Below are 20,648 nucleotides of genomic sequence, written 5' to 3'. Positions count from 1 at the left end.
CCTCTCCATGAGCGCGGGTGCGGTCTGGTCACGGCCAAAAACAATACTAATGCAACTAAAATCGATCCAAAACACTGATACAAAACAACCAACACCATCTAACAACATCAACCATGCCACAAAACAAAAATACCAACTATACTATAACACATAACACAACTCTTAACAACACAACTAAACTTAAACTAAATCAATAAATCCATAACATACAAAACTTAAACCGTACCGTACACCGGGCTCGGCTATTACATTCTCTAAGATGGCACATTTTATAGCTTGTCATTAAACCGATGATGCTTCAAACATTGCGGATTTGTTCTTTAGAGAAGTCGTTACGTTGCATGGAATGCCTAGGACTATTGTTTCTGGTCGCGATGTTAAATTCTTGAGTTACTATTGGAGGAATTTATGGGCAAAACTTGGCACAAAATTGTCGTTTTCTACTACTTGTCATCCTCAAACGGATGGACAAACTGAAGTTGTCAATAGAACTTTGGGAACACTTTTGCGTGTTATTCTTCAAAAGAACTTGGATTGACATTTCTATGGACTTTATTTTGGGGTTGCCTATGACTAAGAAGGGGAGGGATTCTATTTTTGTTGTTGTGGATAGATTATCTAAGATGACACATTTTATAGCTTGTCATAAAACCGATGATGCTTCAAACATTGCGGATTTGTTCTTTAGAGAAGTCGTTAAGTTGCATGGCATGCCCAGGACTATTGTTTCTGGTCGCGATGTTAAATTCTTGAGTTACTTTTTGATGCGATCGTGGTAGCCTGGCACGCGAGGAGCAAAGTGGTGGAGGGCTCGTGATGCATGGTAGTGCGTGTGGAGGCCAAAGGAACATGATTCAAACATTGTGTGCATCGGCCGAGTCTGCACGGACCCCGACACGGACCTGCACACGGGGTCCGTGCCCTTTACACCCCGAGATGAGCAACTACAGAGCCTACACGGACCTGAAGACAGACCCAGGTACTGGGTCCGTGCCTTGTGTTATAGGCAAAGACAGTGTCTACACGGACCCGTACACAGAGGCGAGCACGGGGTCCGTGTCCCATGTTCCAGCTGAAATTCAGTCTCGAGTGTACACGGACCCGGACACGGAGGCACACACGGGGTCCGTGTCCTAGAGTTTTGACCGAGAAAAATTACCTTATTTAGAGTTTTGTTTTGTTAGGAAACTAGATTTCTTGATATCTTTTGATATATAGACTATGTTGAACGAATTTTAAACACAATACACATATTATTTTGAGTTTATCAAATTTGTGAGATTTTTCTCTCAACTTTTCAAGGCTTTAGCTTTGTTAAATCAAATCAAACTTATCAAAGTTTATAACTTTGTGGCGTTTGTCGATCGTGCTTGTGCGGATTGTCGTAGGCGTCGTTCTTCGAAGGTTCGTATCAAATTTCGATTGTTATTCTCGTGTTTATTTGTTGCTAAACTTTTATAGTTTAGAGGTGAGTAACACAACCTTACTTGATTCAAAAGATCGGGAAAAAACACACGAATCTTATTATCGTAATTGAATAGAGGGTGCGATTTATTTTTAATCGTGTTTGCTATTTATTCATACAAAGATTCATATCATTTGGTATCAGAGCTTTAGGTTTATTGAATTCAAGTAAGCATCTGTTATTAAATTTCAGATCTGTGATATTCCTTCGTTCCTTGTCAGATCTGTGTCAATCTATCGTTCTTCGTTTATTTTTATTTTTTTTCGTGAATCTGTGATTCTCGAAAATTTTTGCTCTTAATTTTTTTGGGATTTTCGAGTAGTACTCAAAAAAAAAAAAAAAAGAGTACAAAAATTCTGAAAATTCACCATTATTTCTATTTGATATCTTGTTCTATTCCCTTTTGAGAGTCATATTCAATTGCCTCTCACAGTAAAAAAAAAAAAAAAAAATAGTCCCTATATTCGACTTTCGTGTCTACACAGTCCAAGTGAGTCGGTTGCAATTGTTCACAAGTTGAAACTTGATTGTTTGATTTACTCAAAACACAAAGCTTGAAGCTCTTCAGAGAACTCTCAAATTTGAGTGATATTACTTGAGTGTGATTGTTATTTCTTTGGAGTGACTAGTGAGTATTTGTTGTGAGCAAAAAAAAAAATAAGAGAGGAGAGACGAGTGAATTTCTTTGGAGTGACCGTGAGCATTTGGGTGAGGATTATTTTATTTCTACTAACCTTTTCTTGCAGGTACAAAGTTGAAATTAAATGGAGAGGGAGGTAGGAGATAGTTCGAATTCGGGGGTGTCTAAGGCCCAAATAGATGCGTTGTTTGGGGATTTTAGTAGGATGATGACGACCCAAATGGAGTCGTTGCATGAGAGGTTGGGTAAACTTGAGGTTAGTGTTAGTGGGGGTAAACCTAAGCCTAGGGATTTGGGTAGAGATGACGAGGAGTATGATCTAGGAGGAGGCGATGAGAGTCAAAATGAGAATTGGGGTAGGAATGGAAGAGATAGAGGATTTGGGAGAGGAAGAAGAGAAGCTATGAGGGGTAGGTATGAGGAGACTAGGGAAGATGGTCACATGGGTAGCATTAAGATGAAAATCCCTTCATTCCATGGGAAATCTGACCCGGAGGCGTACCTAGAATGGGGAAAGAGGGTAGAGTTCGTATTTGAATGTCACCACTACTCCGAACAAAAGAAGGTGAGGTTGGCGGTGGTTGAATTCTTAGACTATGCTCTCATTTGGTGGGATCAATTAGTGACCACAAAAAGAAAGTATAATGAGAGACCTATTGAATCTTGGGATGAGATGAAGAGTGTAATGAGGAAGAGGTTTGTGCCTAACCACTATTATAGGGAGATTTTTAAGAGGTTACAAACTTTGAGGCAAGGGTTGAAGAGTGTTGAGGACTACTATAAGGAGATGGAAGTACACATGATTAGGGCAAATACTGAGGAGGATAATGAAGCAACTATGGCTCGTTTTCTTTGTGGTTTGAACAGGGAGATCCAAGATCAAGTGGATCTTCGGCACTACTTATATCTAGACGAGATGGTGCAAATGGCCATAAAGGTGGAGCAACAACTCAAGAGGCGAGGAGTTGGCCGCACCAATCAAACCGGAGGTGCATCATCTTCTTGGCAATCCAATGTTGTGAAGCATGAGGAAAATAAAGTGGAGGCCAAGCCAAGATTTGACACTAAGCAAGAGGCACCTAAGCAAGGAGTCCAAGGTAAATCTGAAACTCCTTCTAATCGTTCTAGGGATGTTAGATGTTTTAGGTGTCAAGGGATGGGTCATATTGCTAGCGAATGTCCTAATAAGAGGGTGATGGTTTTGAATGCTTATGGTAAGTATGAGTCCCAAAGTGAGGGTGATGATGATGAGATGCCTGCGTTGGAGGATCCCGATGAGGGATATGAGGCGGTTGTAGGAGAATCATTGGTGATTAGGCGTATCATGATTGGCCAAGTCGAGGAGGAGGAGACCAATCAAAGGGGGAACTTGTTCCATACTAGGTGCTTTGTGAACGAAAAGGTTTGCAACGTTATTATAGATGGGGGAAGTTGCACCAACGTAGCTAGTTGTGAGATGGTGGAGAAGTTGAGTTTGCCTACTTTGAAGCACTCTCAACCATATAGACTTCAATGGTTGAATGATTGTGCGGAAGTGAAGGTAAATAGGCAAGTTCTAGTGTCCTTTTCTATTGGGAAGTATGTGGATGAGGTTTTGTGTGACGTGGTGCCTATGCATGCTTGTCATATCTTGTTGGGTGGACCTTGGCAATTCGATAGGAAGGTAACACATGATGGTTTCAAGAATAGGTACTCCTTTGTCCTAAACAAATAACCAATTGTATTACTACCTTTGTCACCAAAACAAATACTTGAAGATCAATTGAAAAAGAAAAAAAGAGATGAGGCCGAAAAAAAAAGAGTGTCCAAAAGAGTGAGATGGCCTTAGAAAAAGAAAAAGAAAAATATATGGTCGAAAGAAAGAGTGAACAAAAGAGTGAGATGACCATAGAAAAGAAAAAAGAGAGAGAAAAAGAGGCCAAAGAAAAAGAAAAGAAAATTCATTTGATGGCCCAAAGGAGTGAAAAGAGTGAGGTTGAGAGTTGTTTATTATTACATAAACCATTACATGTACCTTTGTACAAAGTGGTTTACCCATATTGTGATGAAGTCGCCGGTTCAACCCCGAGCATTGCTATTTCTTATTTGCAGGATCTTGGAGTTATCATGACAAGGAGACAAGTGAGTCTTGTCGAAGGGGGAACCCAAAAGTTTGAGCCTCGAGGATGCAAGTGCAATCACGACGAGGTAAGGTTAGTTGCCACTACAACAACTATGAGGTATGATTTTCTTCTTTACCTTAATTCATTGTTGTTTTGTTTTCATGAATTATGGGAACAACTTGAAAATGTGATGCTTAGAAGATATGAATGTGTTGTAATCTTGTTGCCTAAGTGTCATAGAAATGAGGATGGAGGTGTACTGCATGAATTAGATTCAAATGTTATTGATTTTGAGTGTTCAAAGATTGTCCAATTGACACTTTGTCATGGCAATGACCTATATGCATTAGAATTAGATTCATGTGGTGAGTTAAATGAATACATGGATAGTAAATTTAATGTGTCCTATTTGCATGATTTATATTTGATTAGGGAAGGTTTTGAGGGTTGCATGATCGAATATGGTGATCCTTCCATCCATGGTGGATATGTGTTTAAAGGGAGTAAATTTTTCATTTCATATTCATTGCATGAGGCAATTCTTATTCCTAGTAAACTATGGGTATGCACTTGTGTTGAAATTTTTGTGTTGTTAACTCGGTCTAAGAAAGGGAGGAATTTAATCTTCATGATGCGTAAGCGATATTAACATTATCATTCAATGTCATTCGTTATTTGATGTTTGAAGTAATTGATGATTACATGGAAAGGGCAACCAAGGAGTTGAGGTCCCAAAGGTCAATGACGCACGTGGGCGATAGTACCTACAGACTTGAGTTTGAAGGTGAGCATATTGGTCATACAATTATTGTTATTACTAACTGGCTTCGTTTCTGTGTAGGTAGTAAAGATTTGAGGACAAATCCTTTTCAAGAAGGGGAGGATGATCCGATCGTGGTAGCCTGGCACGGGAGTGTGAGCAAAGAAGATGGATTTACGTGCGAGGAGCAAAGTGGTGGAGGGCTCGTGATGCATGGGAGTGCGTGTGGAGGCCAAAGGAACATGATTCAAACATTGTGTGCATCGGCCGAGTCCGCACGGACCCCGACACGGACCTGCACGCGGGGTCCGTGCCCTTTACACCCCGAGATGAGCAACTACAGAGCCTACACGGACCTGAAGACGGACCCAGGTACGGGGTCCGTGCCTTGTGTTATAGGCAAAGATAGTGTCTACACGGACCCGTACACGGAGGCGAGCACGGGGTCCGTGTCCCTTGTTCCAGCTGAAATTCAGTCCCGAGTGTACACGGACCCGGACACGGAGGCACACACGGGGTCCGTGTCCTAGAGTTTTGACCGAGAAAAATTACCTTATTTAGAGTTTTGTTTTGTTAGGAAACTAGATTTCTTGATATCTTTTGATATATAGACTATGTTGAACGAATTTTAAACACAATACACATATTATTTTGAGTTTATCAAATTTATGAGATTTTTCTCTCAACTTTTCAAGGCTTTAGCTTTGTTAAATCAAATCAAACTTATCAAAGTTTATAACTTTGTGGCGTTTGTCGATCGTGCTTTTGCAGATTGTCGTAGGCGTCGTTCTTCGAAGGTTCGTATCAAATTTCGATTGTTATTCTCGTGTTTATTTGTTGCTAAACTTTTATAGTTTAGAGGTGAGTAACACAACCTTACTTGATTCAAAAGATCGGGAAAAAACACACGAATCTTATTATCGTAATTGAATAGAGGGTGCGATTTATTTTTAATCGTGTTTGCTATTTATTCGTACAAAGATTCATATCACTTTTAGAAGACTTTATGGGCTAAACTTAGCACAAAATTGTTGTTTTCTACTACTTGTCATCCTCAAACGGATGGACAGACTGAAGTTGTCAATAGAACTTTGGGAACACTTTTGCGTGCCATTCTTAAAAAGAACTTGGATTGACATTTCTATTGACTTTATTTTGAGGTTGCCTAGTACTAAGAAGGGGAGGGATTCTATTTTTGTTGTTGAGGATAGATTCTCTAAGATGGCACATTTTATAGCTTGTCATAAAACCGATGATGCTTCAAACATTGCGGATTTGTTCTTTAGAGAAGTCGTTACGTTGAATGGCATGCCTAGGACTATTTTTTTTGGTCGCGATGTGAAATTCTCGAGTTACTTTTGGAAGACTTTATGGGCTAAACTTGGCACAAAATTGTTGTTTTCTACTACTTGTCATCCTCAAACGGATGGAAAAACTGAAGTTGTCAATAGAACTTTGGGAACACTTTTGCGTGCTATTCTTAAAAAGAACTTGGATTGACATTTCTATGGACTTTATTTTGGGATTGCCTAGAACTAAGAAGGGGAGGGATTCTATTTTTGTTGTTGTGGATAGATTCTTTAAGATGGCACATTTTATAGCTTGCCATAAAACCGATGATGCTTCAAACATTGCGGATTTGTTCTTTAGAGAAGTCGTTAGATTGCGTGGCATGCCTAGGACTATTGTTTCTGATCGCAATGTTATATTCTTGAGTTACTTTTGGAAGACTTTATGGGCTATACTTGACACAAAATTGTTGTTTTCTACAACTCGTCATCCTCAAACGGATGGACAAACTGAAGTTGTCAATAGAACTTAGGGAACTCTTTTGCATGCTATTCTTAAAAAGAACTTAGATTGACATTTCTATGGACTTTATTTTGGAGTTGCCTAGAACTAAGAACGGGAGAGATTCTATTTTTGTTGTTGTGGATAGATTCTCTAAGATGGCACATTTTATAGCTTGTCATAAAACCGATGGTGCTTTAAACATTGCGGATTTGTTCTTTAGAGAAGTCGTTATGTTGCATGGCATGCCTAGGACTATTGTTTCTGGTCGCGATGTAAAATTCTTGAGTTACTTTTGGAAGACTTTATGGGCTAAACTTGGCACAAAATTGTTGTTTTCTACTACTTGTCATCCTCAAACGGATGGACAAACTGAAGTTGTCAATAAAACTTTGGGAACACTTTTGCGTGCCATTCTTAAAAAGAACTTGGATTGACATTTCTGTGCACTTTATTTTGGGGTTGCCTTGGACTAAGAAGGGGAGGGATTTTATTTTTGTTGTTGTGGATAGATTCTCTAAGATGGCACATTTTATAGCTTGTCATAAAACCGATGATGCTTCAAACATTGCGGATTTGTTCTTTAGAGAAGTCGTTACGTTTGCATGGAATGCCTAGGACTATTGTTTCTGGTCGCGATGTTAAATTCTTGAGTTACTTTTGGAAGACTTTATGGGCTAAACTTGGCACAAAATTGTTGTTTTCTACTACTTGTCATCCTCAAACGGATGGACAAACTGAAGTTGTCAATAGAACTTTGGGAAAATTTTTGCGTGCTATTCTTAAAAAGAACTTGGATTGACATTTCTGTGGACTTTATTTTGGGGTTGACTAGGACTAAGAAGGGGAGGGATTCTATTTTTGTTGTTGTGGATAGATTGTCTAAGATGGCACATTTTATAACTTGCCATAAAACCGATGATTCCTCAAACATTGCGGATTTGTTCTTTAGAGAAGTCGTTAGGTTGCGTGGCATGCCTAGGACTACTGTTTCTGACCGCGATGTTATAATCTTGAGTTACTTTTGGAAGACTTTATGGGCTAAACTTGCACAAAATTGTTGTTTTCTACTACTTGTCATCCTCAAACGGATGGAAAAACAGAAGTTGTCAATAGAACTTGGGGAACACTTTTGCGTGCTATTCTTCAAAAGAACTTGGATTGACATTTCTATGGACTTTATTTTGGGATTGCCTAGAACTAAGAAAGGGAGGGATTATATTTTTGTTGTTGTGGATAGATTCTCTAAGATGGCACATTTTATAGCTTGTCATAAAACCGATGATGCCTCAAACATTGCGGATTTGTTCTTTAGAGAAGTCGTTACGTTGCTTGGCATGCCTAGGACTATTGTTTCTGGTCGCGATGTTAAATTCTTGAGTTACTTTTGGGAGACTTTATGGGCTAAACTTGGCACAAAATTGTTGTTTTCTACTACTTGTCATCCTTAAACGGATGGAAAAACTGAAGTTGTCAATAGAACTTTGGGAACACTTTTGCGTGCTTTTCTTAAAAAGAACTTGGATTGACATTTCTATGGACTTTATTTTGGGATTGCCTAGAACTAAGAAGGGGAGGGATTCTATTTTTGTTGTTGTGGATAGATTCTCTAAGATGGCACATTTTATAGCTTGCCATAAAACCGATGATGCTTCAAACATTGCGGATTTGTTCTTTAGAGAAGTCGTTAGGTTGCGTGGCATGCCTAGGACTTACGTTTCTGATCGCGATGTTATATTCTTGAGTTACTTTCGGAAGACTTTATGGGCTATACTTGGCACAAAATTGTTGTTTTCTACTACTTGTCATCCTAAAACGGATGGACAAACTGAAGTTGTCAATAGATTTTTGGGAACACTTTTGCGTTCTATTCTAAAAAAGAACTTGGATTGACATTTATATGGACTTTATTTTGGAGTTGCCTAGGACTAAGAAGGGGAGGGATTCTAGTTTTGTTGTTGTGGATAGATTCTCTAAGATGGCACATTTTATAGCTTGTCATAAAACCGATGACGCTTCAAACATTGCGGATTTGTTCTTTAGAGAAGTCGTTATGTTGCATGGAATGCCTAGGACTATTGTTTCTGGTCGCGATGTAAAATTCTTGAGTTACTTTTGGAAGACTTTATGGGCTAAAGTTGGCACAAAATTGTTGTTTTCTACTACTTGTCATCCTCAAACGGATGGACAAACTGAAGTTGTCAATAGAACTTTGGGAACACTTTTGCGTGCCATTCTTAAAAAGAACTTGGATTGACATTTCTGTGGACTTTATTTTGGGGTTTCCTTGGACTAAGAAGGGGAGGGATTCTATTTTTGTTGTTGTGGATCTCTAAGATGGCACATTTTATAGCTTGTCATAAAACCGATGATGCTTCAAACATTGCGGATTTGTTCTTTAGAGAAGTCGTTACGTTTGCATGGAATGCCTAGGACTACTGTTTCTGGTCGCGATGTTAAATTCTTGAGTTACTTTTGGAAGACTTTATGGGCTAAACTTGGCACAAAATTGTTGTTTTCTACTACTTCTCATCCTCAAACGGATGGACAAACTGAAGTTGTCAATAGAACTTTGGGAACATTTTTGCGTGCTATTCTTAAAAAGAACTTGGATTGACATTTCTGTGGACTTTATTTTGGGGTTGACTAGGACTAAGAAGGGGAGGGATTCTATTTTTGTTGTTGTGGATAGATTCTCTAAGATGGCACATTTTATAGCTTGCCATAAAACCGATGATTCTTCAAACATTGCGGATTTGTTCTTTAGAGAAGTCGTTAGGTTGCGTGGAATGCCTAGGACTATTGTTTCTGATCGCGATGTTATAATCTTGAGTTACTTTTGGAAGACTTTATGGGATAAACTTGCACAAAATTGTTGTTTTCTACTACTTGTCATCCTCAAACGGATGGAAAAACTGAAGTTGTCTATAGAATTTTGGGAACACTTTTGCGTGTTATTCTTAAAAAGAACTTGGATTGACATTTCTATGGACTTTATTTTGGGATTGCCTAGAGCTAAGAAGGGGAGGGATTCTATTTTTGTTGTTGTGGATAGATTCTCTATGATGGCACATTATATAGCTTGCCATAAAACCGATGATGCTTCAAACATTGCGGATTTGTTCTTTAGAGAAGTCGTTAGGTTGCGTGGCATGCCTAGGACTATTGTTTCTGATAGCGGTGTTATATTCTTGAGTTACTTTTGGAAGACTTTATGGGCTATACTTGGCACAAAATTGTTGTTTTCTACTACTTGTCATCCTCAAACGGATGGACAAACTGAAGTTGTCAATAAAACATTGGGAATTCTTTTGCGTGCCATTCTTAAAAAGAACTTGGATTGATATTTCCATTGACTTTATTTTGGGGTTGCCTAGGACTAAGAAAGGGAGGGATTATATTTTTGTTGTTGTGGTTAGATTCTCTAAGATGGCACATTTTATAGCTTGTCATAAAACCGATGATGCTTCAAATATTGCGGATTTGCTATTTAGAGAAGTCGTTAGGTTGCGTGGCATGCCTAGGACTATTGTTTCTGGTCGCGATGTTAAATTCTTGAGTTACTTTTGGAAGACTTTATGGGCTAAACTTGGCACAAAATTGTTGTTTTCTACTACTTGTCATCCTCAAACGGATGGACAGACTGAAGTTGTCAATAGAACTTTGGGAACACTTTTGCGTGCCATTCTTAAAAAGAACTTGGATTGACATTTCTATTGACTTTATTTTGGGGTTGCCTAGTACTAAGAAGGGGAGGGATTCTATTTTTATTCTTGTGGATAGATTCTCAAAGATGGCACATTTTATAGCTTGTCATAAAACCGATGATGCCTCAAACATTGCGGATTTGTTCTTTAGAGAAGTCGTTACGTTGCTTGGCATGCCTAGGACTATTGTTTCTGGTCGCGACGTTAAATTCTTGAGTTACTTTTGGAAGACTTTATGGGCTAAACTTGGCACAAAATTGTTGTTTTCTACTACTTGTCATCCTCAAACGGATGGAAAAACTGAAGTTGTCAATAGAAATTTGGGAACACTTTTGCGTGCTATTCTTAAAAAGAACTTGGATTGACATTTCTATGGACTTTATTTTGGGATTGCCTAGAACTAAGAAGTGGAGGGATTCTATTTTTGTTGTTGTGGATAGATTTTCTAAGATGGCACATTTTATAGCTTGTCATAAAACCGATGATGCTTCAAACATTGCGGATTTGTTCTTTAGAGAAGTCGTTATGTTGCATGGCATGCCTAGGACTAATGTTTCTGATCGCGATGTTATAATCTTCAGTTACTTTTGGAAGACTTTATGGGCTATACTTGGCACAAAATTGTTGTTTTCTACTACTCGTCATCCCCAAACGGTGGACAAACTAAAGTTTTCAATAGAAATTAGGGAACACTTTTGCGTGCTATTCTTAAAAAGAACTTAGATTGACATTTCTATGGACTTTATTTTGGAGTTGCCTAGGACTAAGAAGCGGAGGGATTCTATTTTTGTTGTTGTGGATAGATTCTCTAAGATGGCACATTTTATAGCTTGTCATTAAACCGATGATGCTTAAAACATTGCGGATTTGTTCTTTAAAGAAGTCGTTACGTTGCATGGAATGCCTAGGACTATTGTTTCTGGTCGCGATGTTAAATTCTTGAGTTACTATTGGAAGAATTTATGGGCTAAACTTGGCACAAAATTGTTGTTTTCTACTACTTGTCATCCTCAAATGGATGGACAAAATGAAGTTGTCAATAGAACTTTGGGAACACTTTTGCGTGCTATTCTTCAAAAGAACTTGGATTGAAATTTCTATGGACTTTATTTTGTAGTTGCCTAGGACTAAGAAGGGGAGGGATTCTATTTTTGTTGTTGTGGATAGATTCTCTAAGATGGCACATTTAATAGCTTGTCATAAAACAGATGATGCTTCAAACATTGCGGGTTTGTTCTTTAGAGAAGTCGTTATGTTGCATGGCATGCCTAGGGCTATTGTTTCTGGTCGCGATGTAAAATTCTTGAGTTACTTTTGGAAGACTTTATGGGCTAAACTTGGCACAAAATTGTTGTTTTCTACTACTTGTCATCCTCAAACGGATGGACAAACTGAAGTTTTCAATAGAACTTTGGGAACATTTTTGCGTGCTATTCTTAAAAAGAACTTGGATTGACATTTCTGTGGACTTTATTTTGGGGTTGCCTAGGACTAAGAAGGAGAGGAATTCTATTTTTGTTGTTGTGGATAGATTCCCTAAGATGGCACATTTTATAGCTTGCCATAAAACCGATGATGCTTCAAACATTGCGGATTTGTTCTTTAGAGAAGTCGTTAGGTTGCGTGGCATGCCTAGGACTTATGTTTCTGATCGCGATGTTATATTCTTGAGTTACTTTCGGAAGACTTTATGGGCTATACTTGGCACATAATTGTTGTTTTATACTACTTGTCATCCTCAAACGGATGGACAAACTGAAGTTGTCAATAGATTTTTGGGAACACTTTTGCGTGCTATTCTAAAAAAGAACTTGGATTGACATTTCTATGGACTTTATTTTGGAGTTGCCTAAGACTAAGAAGGGGAGGGATTCTAGTTTTGTTGTTGTGGATAGATTCTCTAAGATGGCACATTTTATAGCTTGTCATAAAACCGATGATGCTTCAAACATTGCGGATTTGTTCTTTAGAGAAGTCGTTATGTTGCATGGCATGCCTAGGACTATTGTTTCTGGTCGCGATGTAAAATTCTTGAGTTACTTTTGGAAGACTTTATGGGCTAAAGTTGGCACAAAATTGTTGTTTTCTACTACTTGTCATCCTCAAACGGATGGACAAACTGAAGTTGTCAATAGAACTTTGGGAACACTTTTGCGTGCCATTCTTAAAAATAACTTGGATTGACATTTCTATTAACTTTATTTTGGGGTTGCCTAGTACTAAGAAGGGGAGGGATTCTATTTTTGTTGTTAAGGATAGATTCTCTAAGATGGCACATTTTATAGCTTGTCATAAAACCGATGATGCTTAAAACATTGCGGATTTGTTGTTTAGAGAAATCGTTACGTTGCATGGAATCCCTAGGACTATTGTTTCTGGTCGCGATGTTAAATTCTTGAGTTACTTTTGGAAGACTTTATGGGCTAAACTTGGCACAAAATTGTTGTTTTCTACTACTTGTCATCCTCAAACGGATGGACAAACTGAAGTTGTCAATAGAACTTTGGGAACATTTTTGCGTGCTATTCTTAAAAAGAACTTGGATTGACACTTCTGTGGACTTTATTTTGAGGTTGCCTTGGACTAACAAGGGGAGAGATTCTATTTTTGTTGTTGTGGATAGATTCTCTAAAATGGCACTTTTTATAGCTTGCCATAAAACCGATGATGCTTCAAACATTGCGGATTTGTTCTTTAGAGAAGTAGTTATGTTGCATGGCATGCCTTGGGCTATTGTTTCTGGTCGCGATGTAAAATTCTTGAGTTACTTTTGGAAGACTTTATGGGCTAAACTTGGCACAAAATTGTTGTTTTCTACTACTTGTCATCCTCAAACGGATGGACAAACTGAAGTTTTCAATAGAACTTTGGGAACATTTTTGCGTGTTATTCTTAAAAAGAACTTGGATTGACATTTCTGTGGACTTTATTTTGGGGTTGCCTAGGACTAAGAAGGGGAGGGATTCTATTTTTTTTGTTGTGGATAGATTCTCTAAGATGGCACATTTTATAGCTTGCCATAAAACCGATGATGCTTCAAACATTGCGGATTTGTTCTTTAGAGAAGTCGTTAGGTTGCGTGGCATGCCTAGGACTTATGTTTCTGATCGCGATGTTATATTCTTGAGTTACTTTCGGAAGACTTTATGGGCTATACTTGGCACAAAATTGTTGTTTTCTACTACTTGTCATTCTCAAACGGATGGACAAACTGAAGTTGTCAATAGATTTTTGGGAACACTTTTGCGTGCTATTCTAAAAAAGAACTTGGATTGACATTTCTATGGACTTTATTTTGGAGTTGCCTAGGACTAAGAAGGGGAGAGATTCTAGTTTTGTTGTTGTGGATAGATTCTCTAAGATGGCACATTTTATAGCTTGTCATAAAACCGATGATGCTTCAAACATTGCGGATTTTTTCTTTAGAGAAGTCGTTATGTTGTATGGCATGCCTAGGACTATTGTTTCTGGTCGCGATGTAAAATTCTTGAGTTACTTTCGGAAGACTTTATGGGCTAAAGTTGGCACAAAATTGTTGTTTTCTACTACTTGTCATCCTCAAACGGATGGACAAACTGAAGTTGTCAATAGAACTTTGGGAACACTTTTGCGTGACATTCTTAAAAATAACTTGGATTGACATTTCTATTGACTTTATTTTGGGATTGCCTAGTACTAAGAAAGGGAGGGATTCTATTTTTGTTGTTAAGGATAGATTCTCTAAGATGGCACATTTTATAGCTTGTCATAAAACCGATGATGCTTCAAACATTGCAGATTTGTTCTTTAGAGAAATCGTTACGTTGCATGGAATGCCTAGGACTATTGTTTCTGGTCGCGATGTTAAATTCTTGAGTTACTTTTGGAAGACTTTATGGGCTAAACTTGGCACAAAATTGTTGTTTTCTACTACTTGTCATCCTCAAACGGATGGAAAAACTGAAATAGTCAATAGAACTTTGGGAACATTTTTGCGTGCTATTCTTAAAAAGAACTTGGATTGACACTTCTGTGGACTTTATTTTGGGGTTGCCTAGGACTAAGAAGGGGAGGGATTCTATTTTTGTTGTTGTGGATAGATTCTCTAAAATGGCACTTTTTATAGCTTGCCATAAAACCGATGATGCTTCAAACATTGCGGATTTGTTCTTTAGAGAAGTCGTTAGGTTGCGTGGCATGCCTAGGACTATTGTTTCTGATCGCGATGTTATAATCTTGAGTTACTTTTGGAAGACTTTATGGGCTATACTTGGCACAAAATTGTTGTTTTCTACTACTTGTCATCCTCAAACGGTGGACAAAATGAAGTTGTCAATAGAACTTTGGGAACACTTTTGCGTGCTATTCTTAAAAAGAACTTAGATTGACATTTCTATGGACTTTATTTTGGAGTTGCCTAGGACTAAAAAGCGGAGGGATTCTATTTTTGTTGTTGTGGATAGATTCTCTAAGATGGCACATTTTATAGCTTATCATAAAACCGATGATGCTTCAAATATTGCGGATTTGTTATTTAGAGAAGTCGTTATGTTGCATGGCATGCCTAGGACTATTGTTTCTGGTCGCGATGTAAAATTCTTGAGTTACTTTTGGAAGACTTTATGGGCTAAACTTGGCACAAAATTGTTGTTTTCTACTACTTGTCATCCTCAAACGGATGGACAAACTGAAATTGTCAATAGAACTTTGGGAACACTTTTGCGTGCCATTCTTAAAAGGAACTTGGATTGAAATTTCTATTGACTTTATTTTGGGGTTGCCTAGTACTAAGAAAGGGAGGGATTCTATTTTTGTTGTTGTGGATAGATTCTCTAAGATGGCACATTTTATAGCTTGTCATAAAACCGATGATGCTTCAAACATTGCGGATTTGTTCTTTAGAGAAGTCGTTACGTTGCATGGAATGCCTAGGACTATTGTTTCTGGTCGCGATGTTAAATTCTTGAGTTACTTTTGGAAGACTTTATGGGCTAAACTTGGCACAAAATTGTTGTTTTCTACTACTTGTCATCCTCAAACGGATGGACAAACCGAAGATGTCAATAGAACTTTGTGAACATTTTTGTGTGCTATTCTTAAAAAGAACTTGGATTGACATTTCTGTGGACTTTATTTTGGGGTTGCCTTGGACTAAGAAGGGGAGGGATTCTATTTTTGTTGTTGTGGATAGATTCTCTAAGATGGCACATTTTATAGCTTGCCATAAAACCGATGATGCTTCAAACATTGCGGATTTGTTCTTTAGAGAAGTCGTTAGGTTGCGTGGCATGCCTAGGACTATTGTTTCTGGTCGCGATGTTAAATTCTCGAGTTACTATTGGAAGACTTTATGGGCTAAACTTGGCACAAAATTTTTGTTTTCTACTACTTGTCATCCTCAAACGGGTGGACAAACTGAAGTTGTCAATAGATTTTGGGGAACACTTTTGCGTGCTATTCTTAAAAAGAACTTGGATTGACATTTCTATGGACTTTATTTTGGAGTTTCCTAGGACTAAGAAGGGGAGGGATTCTATTTTTGTTGTTGTGGATAGATTCTCTAAGATGGCACATTTTATAGCTTGTCATAAAACCGATGATGCTTCAAACATTGCGGATTTGTTCTTTAGAGAAGTCGTTATGTTGCATGGCATGCCTAGGACTATTGTTTCTGGTCGCGATGTAAAATTCTTGAGTTACTTTTGGAAGACTTTATGGGCTAAAGTTGGCACAAAATTGTTGTTTTCTACTACTTGTCATCCTCAAATGGATGGACAAACTGAAGTTGTCAATAGAACTTTTGTGACACCCTGACCCATAACATTAAAAATACACAGCGGAAATAAAATTTTCTTTAAAATATGGAAGGAGTTTCAAAATACATTTCATAAAAATGTTTACAAAATAAATACATGATCATTCAAATGATATACAAAATACAAAATAATCATTCTTATGATCATGTCCCAAAATGATACAAAATAATCTTCCTTCCAACGGTGTATGCATATGACCCCCATCCACGATCACTGTCCTAGTCGGTCACTCTTATCTGCATCACATGAAAATAACTGAAATGAGAATAAATCTCAGCAAGTGGAACTCTAACATAGCAATGATACAATATACTCTGTAAAACATGACTTTGAAATCATAAATACCATCAACTCTGAAACATGAATAATGTAGCGATAGCTGTAGCAATAGCAATAGCAATAGATAGCAATACGATGGTATTTCTCTTTTCTCTGGTTGGATTGATATCAATAGTATCTCTGACTGTGGTTGCAAATATCCCATCGATATAAATCGATAACTGTGAGGGATAAAAGCCTATGGTTGTTGATCAACTAATTGCATGCAATGCTCTGACTATGATTCAATCAATCCAATAAAACATTTGAACTCTGAATAGTATTTAAAGCCGTCGTTTCACAATCTCTTATTTTCTCTTGTATTCCCTTTTAACAATAGTGAGACATCAATGCCTCCAATAGATAATCAATGGGATCAATACATAACAATGAATCAATTGAAGGGAATATCACTTTAAAATCTTTAAAACACAGTACATATAACATCATGTGAGCAAAGGGATGAAATTCCACTTACAAAATAATAGAACACCTCCAAACTATACTCTTGGTACACCACCTACAACAATAATCCATAAATAACACCAATATCAACTCTAAATCCAAAAACTCAAGTCAAACAATCCATTAAACCAACAATAACAACACCCTATAACATCTCATAACCAAAACCATGATAGAACTCAACCAAAAACTTACCTAAGCTTCCTTATACCACGGAGAACCTCGATCTCAAGTCGGAAATCCAAACAAATCCAAGAATCAAAGTTAGGAAGCAATTGAAATGGAAGAAAACCCTTAGAAAAGGAGAGAAAACGAGTTGGAAGGGAAAAGATAAGGGAAAGTATGGCCAACCACTCCCAAAAAGTAACTAAATATCTCGCCCATACCTTCACCGCGGGTGCGCTGCCACAAGCACCGCGGGTGCGCTAAGCTCACGGCACAACAAAATAAAATCCATGCACGATGACCGCGGGTGCGGTGCTGCTAATACCGCGGGTGCGGTCCATGCACTGCCGCAGGAGCGGTGATGCCACGGCCTTCCAAATCCAAAATGATGAATAGTACACCGCGGGGGCACTCCTATAAGAGCGCGGGTGCACCCAAGCCACGGCAATGAACAGTACTCAATCAACAAAAATCGATCCGAAATGCTGAAACGAACAATCAATACCAACTAACACCTCAATAAAACAATAACCAATAATACTATGGCCCAAAACACAACTCTAAACATCTAATCATATAACCCAAATAAACATACAAAACTTAAACCGTACCGTACACCGGGCTCGGCTATTACAACTTTGGGAACACTTTTGCGTGCCATTCTTAAAAAGAACTTGGATTGACATTTCTATTGACTTTATTTTGGGGTTGCCTAGTACTAAGAAGGGGAGGGATTCTATTTTTGTTGTTAAAGATAGATTCTCTAAGATGGCACATTTTATAGCTTGTCATAAAACCGACGATGCTTAAAACATTGCGGATTTGTTGTTTAGAGAAATCGTTACGTTGCATGGAATGCCTAGGACTATTGTTTCTGGTCGCGATGTTAAATTCTTGAGTTACTTTTGGAAGACTTTATGGGCTAAACTTGGCACAAAATTGTTGTTTTCTACTACTTGTCATCCTCAAACGGATGGACAAACTGAAGTTGTCAATAGAACTTTGGGAAAATTTTTGCGTGCTATTCTTAAAAAGAACTTGGATTGACACTTCTGTGGACTTTATTTTGAGGTTGCCTTGGACTAAGAAGGGGAGGGATTCTATTTTTGTTGTTGCGGATAGATTCTCTAAAATGGCACTTTTTATAGCTTGCCATAAAACCGATGATGCTTCAAACATTGCGGATTTGTTCTTTAGAGAAGTCGTTAGGTTGCGTGGCATGCCTAGGACTATTGTTTCTGATCGCGATGTTATAATCTTGAGTTACTTTTGGAAGACTTTATGGGCTATACTTGGCACAAAATTGTTGTTTTCTACTACTTGTCATCCTCAAACGGTGGACAAACTGAAGTTGTCAATAGAACATTGAGAACACTTTTGCGTGCTATTCTTAAAAAGAACTTAGATTGACATTTCTATGGACTTTATTTTGGAGTTGCCTAGGACTAAGAAGCGGAGGGATTCTATTTTTGTTGTTGTGGATAGATTCTCTAAGATGGCACATTTTATAGCTTATCATAAAACCGATGATGCTTCAAATATTGCGGATTTGTTCTTTAGAGAAGTCGTTATGTTGCATGGCATGCCTAGGACTATTGTTTCTGGTCGCGATGTAAAATTCTTGAGTTACTTTTGGAAGACTTTATGGGCTAAACTTGGCACAAAATTGTTGTTTTCTACTACTTGTCATCCTCAAACGGATGGACAAACTGAAGTTCTCAATAGAACTTTGGGAACATTTTTGCGTGCCATTCTTAAAAAGAACTTGGATTGAAATTTCTATTGACTTTATTTTGGGGTTGCCTAGTACTAAGAAGGGGAGGGATTCTATTTTTGTTGTTGTGGATAAATTTTCTAAGATGGCACATTTTACAGCTTGTCATAAAACCGATGATGCTTCAAACATTGCGGATTTGTTCTTTAGAGAAGTCGTTACGTTGCATGGAATGCCTAGGACTATTGTTTCTGGTCGCGATGTTAAATTCTTGAGTTACTTTTGGAAGACTTTATGGGCTAAACTTGGCACAAAATTGTTGTTTTCTACTACTTGTCATCCTCAAACGGATGGACAAACTGAAGATGTCAATAGAACTTTGGGAACATTTTTGCCTGCTATTCTTAAAAAGAACTTGGATTGACATTTATGTGGACTTTATTTTGGGGTTGCCTAGGACTAAGAAGGGGAGGGATTCTATTTTTGTTGTTGTGGATAGATTCTCTAAGATGGCACATTTTATAGCTTGCCATAAAACCGATGATGCTTCAAACATTGCGGATTTGTTCTTTAGAGAAGTCGTTAGGTTGCGTGGCATGCCTAGGACTATTGTTTCTGATCGCGATGTTATATTCTTGAGTTACTTTTGGAAGACTTTATGGGCTATACTTGGCACAAAATTGTGTTAGAGTAGGTGCCCGTCGAGCCAAGTGTTGGCCGAGTGTTCACAATGGAACTCTATGTATAAGCAATTTTTATTTTAATAATATTTGAAATCATTATTATGGCACATCTTTATCTGTATACCCATGCTAGTTGCATAGATAAAGCCCTTGAATTTACAAATAGTAGAAAGAATATGAGATGCTCATATGATGAGTATCATGAAACTCATATTTGGAATACTGTATATTCTAAACCGTTCCTAGTCGATTCAGCCGCCACTAAGAAGGATAAAGGCCGCTCGAGTTACAGACTAGTATCTGCGATGTGAGTACCATGTTTCATTGGTAGGGGACATTGTGATGTCCGAACATGCAGATAGGTGCTCCTTGTAGAGTGCACTGAACAACCCTCCATAAAAGGACTTTCCAAGTGGTTCTCACTTATCGAGTGGAAAAGTCCTGGTTTATGGTTGTACAGAATTAGTCCTTATGACCCGGGACAACATTGAGACTCTATGTGCTAGAATTACACTTTGACTTGTTTACCGACTCTCATGGGGTCATCAGGTGGCAAGGTTGGGTGTTCTGTCGAAACACATAGGAGTCGATGCATTGTAGTCGGGGATTCACCGCTTACCTACGGGTATGGATATCCTATGTGTTTTTCATGTATGTGTGGGTTGAAATCTCTGATCAGAGTATGGTGGTAATTATGAAAGGGGTTTCATAGATTACACCATCGATGCAACCACAACATGACACATAGTATCGATTCATTGACAACTCTCGATAAACCAATAGTTGTCGAATCGGTCGGGATATATGAGTTGAAGGGACCGTACTGTACGCTAACCATAATTGAATGGTTCTTGCAGGCACTATCATGTGATACCTAGGGAATCACGTAAGCGATGCTGCTAGGCGTTTAACGTGATTGGTTGGGTACTATCAGACTTGAGTTCTGACGTTCTTACTATCAAGGAGTTGATAAGTAAGAATGGAGCAATTAGGGTATGCTCGAATAAGGACATGTTTAGTCCGAATCACATAGAGATGTGAAC

Source organism: Primulina eburnea, chromosome 9 (genome assembly GCF_022965805.1).
Source record: "Primulina eburnea isolate SZY01 chromosome 9, ASM2296580v1, whole genome shotgun sequence".
Classification (NCBI taxonomy): domain Eukaryota; kingdom Viridiplantae; phylum Streptophyta; class Magnoliopsida; order Lamiales; family Gesneriaceae; genus Primulina; species Primulina eburnea.
This window is presented reverse-complemented; position numbering follows the sequence as displayed.